The sequence below is a fragment of the Chenopodium quinoa genome, unplaced genomic scaffold (genome assembly GCF_001683475.1).
Source record: "Chenopodium quinoa cultivar QQ74 unplaced genomic scaffold, ASM168347v1, whole genome shotgun sequence".
NCBI classification, from domain to species: Eukaryota; Viridiplantae; Streptophyta; class Magnoliopsida; order Caryophyllales; family Amaranthaceae; genus Chenopodium; species Chenopodium quinoa.
The window spans coordinates 2,424,644-2,429,902 of record NW_018745413.1 but is presented as its reverse complement, the minus strand read 5'-3'; the positions used below and the strand labels follow the sequence as shown (position 1 = coordinate 2,429,902).

General features: G+C 29.7%; 1 long non-coding RNA gene across 1 annotated transcript; it reads left to right on the top strand.

Moving 5' to 3' along the window:
• The first annotated feature begins 288 nt into the window (after positions 1 to 288).
• LOC110713403 lies at positions 289 to 3,250 on the top strand. Its single transcript, XR_002509910.1, has 5 exons — positions 289 to 919; positions 1,448 to 1,580; positions 1,747 to 1,829; positions 2,487 to 2,948; positions 3,089 to 3,250. It is a non-coding gene; the product is annotated as an uncharacterized LOC110713403 (long non-coding RNA).
• The last annotated feature ends 2,009 nt before the right edge of the window (positions 3,251 to 5,259 follow it).

Here is a 5,259-nt window from a genome sequence, read left to right as displayed (position 1 = left end):
CCTTTATTCTTTTTGTAAATATTATTTTCTCCTCTACTTCATCCCATCCCATCTCATCACATCTTTATCACATCCCCTACTTTTGATTGTTTTTTCTTATCCACTTTTGTCGTACCAAGTTATAATGAGAAGCAAGGCTATAATAAGAATTAAGAACTAATCAAAAAATATATATATATAATAACTAATCAAAATAAGAAGTAGGAACTAATCTATATATATATACAACAAAAGTGACATTAGGTAACACCAAATGGTAACACTTTCATAGTTATAAAGTTATTTAATATATAACACTCGTGTAACACTTTAGTTTTATGTAGCACTTAGTTGTAACATTTTTATATTAGGTAGCACTTAATTGTAACACTTTAGTTTTATATATCATTTGGTTGTAACACTTTGATATTAGTAGCATTTGATAAAAAAAAAACACAAATACTTTTTTATGACTTCTCTCTTTCCTCCTTTACTCTTTCTCAAAACCCGATCTCAAATTTCCCTCTTTTAAAAACTCAGTTTCTCACTCACCGCCTCACCAGCCACGCCGACGCCCTCCAATGGCTATTGAAGCTCTCACCGGCACGCCCTCCAATGGCTATTGAAGCTCTCACCGGCCACCCTACGTCCCCACCCACTGGCCAAAGAAGGCGGTTACCCCACGAGCACGGGGGTTGAGTGACGAAAGGGGCTTTCTGTTAGGAAACCCTAGATAAAAATTCAATAGAAACTATGATGATGGGTGAGATTTTGATAAAGATGATGTGATAAATCAATAGCAACACCTACATCAACAACGAGCAGCATCAATCATGAATTGTATAAGGACATAGGAATATAGGGTGGTTGATTTTAGCGTAGAGAGAGAGAGCGGCGAGATGATAAATTGGCAAATAGCATCGATTCCATCTTGGACCAGGTTTTTTCCATCAATTCTATTAATTAATTGATTTTTGGATACCCTTAACATTTTGAGATTAATGTATTATTATAAGTTTTGATTGAAATTAAGGAATACATGACCAATATTTTTTAATCTATGAATTAATTGCTCTTAAATGGCAAATGGGAATTACCCATTATTGTATTTGAAAATGAAACCGTTATATTTTCACTAATAAAGAATGTTTGGGAGATTATATGTTTAAGTATTGGTTTTTGATTAGGTCTTTGATTAATTGAAATGGGAATATCTATGTATCATTAAGTGGGACAATTGGTGTTGTACTAGACAGATATTGTTCAACAGATGAATGTAGGCTTTATTCTTTTGCTTGTCATAGTGTATTTATTAATTTATGTATCTTTAATTTAATCGGGGTTTTATGGGTAGGATTTTGATTCCTACTTGAATTAGGTGCAATAATAAAATTGTTCAAATTTTTAATAGCTTCTATTTTATTTTATCGTTTTTGATTGCTTATTGATTTTTCAATACTAATATAAGTGAGGTACAAGAACATGAGGAGACATTGAAATGAAGTTTGTGATCCAAAGAGGGGCCTCCACCAAGGTAGCCATTGTCTCTTGGAGATTTGGCAGCTTCATGCTCAGGTTGACACCACGTCAAAAGCAAATGGGTAATATTCTTTTTTTTTTAAAAAAAAAAAATCCAATTATTTTAGAATCGTAGGACATTTAGAAATTGTTAGACCAATTTTGAAATGCAGCTTATCTGTTTTTGAAAAGTAAAACTTATTCATTAGTGGCTTTCTTGCAATATTTAGAATTTTATGATTTGGACAGGCATAATGCGTAAGTCTGCATGGGCTTTGGAAGATAGTGTCTCCCACTGCTTTAACTTAAATCCAAGCTTGTATAATAGTCAGGTAATATGGTACATTGGTGCATCTTACTCTGCTCTTTTTCTTTTTATGTTATTCTCAAAGCAGTTGTTCAGATATAGATTAAGATGTAAAAAAGCAAAACGATTCAAAAATCTATATGGCAATCATCTTTTGATACTTTTGTTTTAGTTCAGTTATGCAATACCGCAATCATATAATGAAGTGCTTGGATATAAATGAGGGATTCCCAAGTTAGTGGTGCAACCATTAAGAACCCACATTTGTGAAGGAGTTTTAGAATGGACCTAAATTAAAAGTCATTAAAAGAATCAAAGATGTACCATAAGCCAATAAAAATATCAATCAACTTTAAGATCAATGATTAAAAAATATTTTGTCTGCAATTTCTTTTTGGTTTCTAACTCGTATGCATAATAAGTTGATGGAGAATGTGGTGGAAGGTAAGTAATGTCTCCTCTGTAATTTGCATGCATATTAGATTATGTCACAAATTTGTTGACTTGTATGAAAAACTATAGGTTTTTGAGATTTATATATAACATGGAATCAAAGGAAAATATCTTTTTATTATATATATCTGCTCAAGTCTTTTAATTGTTTATAGTGTACAAGATTAGTTATGGTCCTCCCAATCTACCATACTTACACTACTTTCATCACCAAATTGTAATTGTTCAGGTTGAGGTGGAAAGAATGAAAGCCAAAACACAAGATAAGTTCATGAACAAGCTTGCTATTGCAAGGCACACAGCTGAAGAAAAGCGGGCGGCTGCTGAAACAAAAGTGAATAAGCAAGCAGCATAGACTGAGTAACAGGCTGAGTATATCAGAAAGATTGGCTGACTACCTTCCAAATTTTCGTCCTGGAGTTGCTGTTGTTAATGTTCTGTGCTTGTCATTCTTGTGTTCTCTCCACTTAGTGGAAATTAGGTGGAGCCTTACTCAGTAGCTGATTTTCACTATTATTCAAGAACATGAAAATTTCAGGCAACTTAGGCCTTTTCTAATGAATTCGGCTTGAACAGTTGTGAAATGGAGGGAAATCCCAAGAATCCCCATACCAAATGAACCCATTCACCGTCACTTCGATACACATTCAATAATGTATGAAACTATACTAACGTTACCAAGCAAAATGAGGTAATGAATAATATTTTCTCTTTTAGAAAGCAGTATATGTTATTATTGTGTTATTGCATATTTTGCTGTTGTTGCTTGTTGCTGCTGTTTCGCTTATGTGCTACTAATGTTGTGCATATGTGATGTTGTTGTTCTGCTAGTGCTTCTGTTGTTGCGTGCTGCTGCTGTTCTGCTTATGTGCTGCTGTTGTTCTGTTTCCGAGCTGCTGCGTGCTGCTCTGTTTCCGAGCTGCTGTTGTTTTATTTCCGGGCTGCTGCTGTTCTGTTTCCAAGAAGCTGTTGCTGTTTCATATATATATATATATATATATATATATATATATATATATATATATATATATATATATTTATGAAATTTTAATGATACAAGCATCTATTAATAAAAATATCTAAGTTTATATATATATAATGGTTTGTTTATCAATTTTACTTTTTTTTTATGCATTAAAGGGACCGATTCAAGGGAAGATCGATGCCCTTATTTTATGTTAAGGGCACCGGTTCGGCCCTTAAACTGGTGCCCTAAGTCGGTTTTGAGCTAGTGCCAATAAATAATTGTTTCAATAAAAATATATAATAATAATAATAATAATAATAATAATAATAATAATAATAATAATAATAATAATAATAATAATAATAATAACTAACGTAGCACCTTATTTATTAAAATGTTACCAATTAATAAATAAGGTGCTACGTTAGTTTGCAAAAAGTTATACATAATATCGAATATAGTGATACTAAATGTCAAAAGATGATTAAAAAATGTTACCTAATACCCAATGAGGTGTTACATTAGTTTGTAAAAGTGATACACAATGTCGGATAAAGTGTTACTATATGAATGAAAATGATACTAAAGATACGTATGTGTTACCTAAGACATAATAAGTAACACTTTTGAAGTGATACCTATAACATAAAAAGTGTTACATAGGAGAGTTTATAGTAACACTTTTTAAAGTGTTACTATACTTTACCCAAAGTGTTACATACATAAGACCTTAGGTAACATGGGCGGATGTATCACCCACTAAAGTGTTACCTATTGTCTATAATAACATTTTTACCACTTTATATAACACTTTGTGGGTGTTACTTAAGGTTATATATATATATATATATATATATATATATATATATATATATATATATATATATATATTTGTCTTACCAAGTTATAATGAGAAGCAAGGCTATAATAAGAAGTAGGAACTAATCAAAATATTATTATTATTATTAAAATAGTATAAAATAATAATAATTGTTGTTGTTTTTATACTATTTTTTATAATAATAATAATAGTATAAAAACAACAATAACAATAACAGAACCATAAAAATAATAACATTAACAATAACAATAATAATATTAATAATAGTAATAATAGTAATAATAATAATAATAATAATAATAATAATAATAATAACACCAACAACAACAATAATAATTGTTTCAACATCAACAACAATAATAATAATAATAATAACAACAACAACAATAATATAATAACAATATTAATAAACAATAATAACAACAATAATGATAACAATAATTATAACAACAATAATTATAACAACGATAATAACAATTGTATCGTCAATTGTATTTGCTTTTTGTGTTCATTATGTATCATCAATTGTATTATTTTTTAAAAAAAAATTTATTTCATGTTTTGGCATATGCTGTTATACAAGGGCTTTGATGTATTCTCCTAACCATGCCGTATAAATTGGGAGAGCTTCAAATATTATAATCCGTTACAGCCATAGTCCATAGACACTCAAATAGAGTTGTATGTGGGTTGGATTAGCAAAATATGACACAACCTAGCACAAGCCCATTACATGTTCGTTAGAGTGTAAAATCATTTATTGCAAACAAGAATAATAGTAATAGGAAATCAAAAAGTTACAAGAGCTAATATAACATGGTATTAGATTTTGAACGTTTTTAAAGTTGTAAGATAATATATAGCTCTACTAACGTGATCTTCATTAATTAATATTTATAATTTTACAATGAGAGTAACTAACACAATAATTAAAGGTATCTGAGAGCTGTAAAAAAATATATTCTTTAACAAATATATTCTAAATATAGAAAGAGAATATTTTACAAATATTTATTATTATATTTAAATTTAATTACGATAAAAATAGAAATTGGCATTGTGTAATCCCTAATCACCCAATCACAAGATTCTTCCCCACATACCTCAACATCTTCTCATGTAAATACGCAAATAATTGTATTATATTCGAACATCTTCTTAACATCGTCGTCATATACCTCATATACAAGAAAT